Source organism: Protomyctophum parallelum, assembly GCF_964188405.1.
Source record: "Protomyctophum parallelum genome assembly, chromosome: 19".
Classification (NCBI taxonomy): domain Eukaryota; kingdom Metazoa; phylum Chordata; class Actinopteri; order Myctophiformes; family Myctophidae; genus Protomyctophum; species Protomyctophum parallelum.
The window spans coordinates 24,036,377-24,037,796 of record NC_139717.1 but is presented as its reverse complement, the minus strand read 5'-3'; the positions used below and the strand labels follow the sequence as shown (position 1 = coordinate 24,037,796).

Below are 1,420 nucleotides of genomic sequence, written 5' to 3'. Positions count from 1 at the left end.
AATATGAACTCGGCAAACGTTTTGATTTCAGTGATTTTGATCACACGTCTGAACTTTGTCGGCAACCAGTAGCACGGTTATGCACTAGTTGCATATTATAATTACCTTTGTAGTAGTAGATTTGGTGTAGAGGGGAAACCCCTGGGAGAGCCTGGTTTCAAAGTATAGCGGTGAACTTATAGTACTGATGCTCACACAGCTAAATTATATGTTGTCATTGTGTTGTGATGCAACCCTGTCTCCCAAGTCAAACGTTACTCATATTATACGTACATAGAATATATTAGTAACGTTATTCAAACCTAGCCTACTTCTTATTCTCTCACAATGGTGACAACCACTGCTCTTACGGATTCGGGTCCAATGTAATATAATGGCGTCAGAGATAACGGGCAGTGTTTCTGTGGCCCTGCACCCTCTGGTCATCCTCAACATATCGGACCACTGGATGTGCGTCCAATCGCAGCAAGGGTGACCAATGCAGGTTATTGGAGCCCTAATCGGGAAGCAGAGGGTCAAAACATTGAGGTGAAGTTGCTGTCCCACCCCGCTGACAAACAGCAGGCACATAACATTGACATGGAATATTACTACGCCAAGGAAGAACAATTCAAACAGGTCTTTAAAGACATGGAGTTCCTGGGCTGGTATATCACCGGAGGCCCGCCTGACCATTCAGACATCCACATCCACAAGCAGGTGTGCGAGATCATCGACAGCCCTCTCTTCCTCAAACTCGATCCATTGACCAAACAGACTGACCTTCCCGTTAGCGTGTACGAGTCTGTGATTGACATAATCAACGGCAAGGCCACCATGTTGTTCGCCGAGCTCGCCTACACGCTCGCCACAGAGGAGGCAGAGAGAATTGGAGTCGACCATGTAGCTTGCATGACTGCCCCCGGAGTGTCTTCAGATGAGTCCTGGTAAGTCGAGTGTTACTTTGCGACCCAATTCCTAATTTCTGCCGAAGGTTCTATCCGTGGGACATGTGAATCGATCTCTTTACCCGTCATTAGTCAGGGTGATGCTCCTCACGTCCTCTGCCCGGTGAGGGCTTTGGACGCTTAGGCGATCAGACTGACTGATCAGCTCTTCGTATGCTATGGTGATAGAGTCTTGGGCCAAAGGCTTTCGAAGCAAAGACTCTCACATTGGCTTGTTGATACCATTGCTTGTGCTACCGCTTGGCCGGGCAGCCAGCTGGACGTCGCCTAGTACCTTCACCAGGTTCTACCGCGTCAATGTGGTCCCTGAGAATCGGTTGGAACAAGCCGTTTTGAGGGTGACAGTGGGCTCCTCTCTGTGATTCCTCCGCTCGATGGTTCCGCCTAGCAGAGGAACTATCATATATTGGAGTGATCCAATATATCGCTACATAACGAACTAGTGCGACATAACGATTTATCGCGCCTCGGAA

General features: G+C 48.5%; 1 pseudogene across 1 annotated transcript; it reads left to right on the top strand.

Moving 5' to 3' along the window:
- The first annotated feature begins 373 nt into the window (after positions 1 to 373).
- LOC310876870 (COP9 signalosome complex subunit 6-like) lies at positions 374 to 930 on the top strand (annotated as a pseudogene). The gene has a single exon. The product of its transcript is annotated as a COP9 signalosome complex subunit 6-like (transcript).
- Positions 931 to 1,420: the final 490 nt, after the last annotated feature.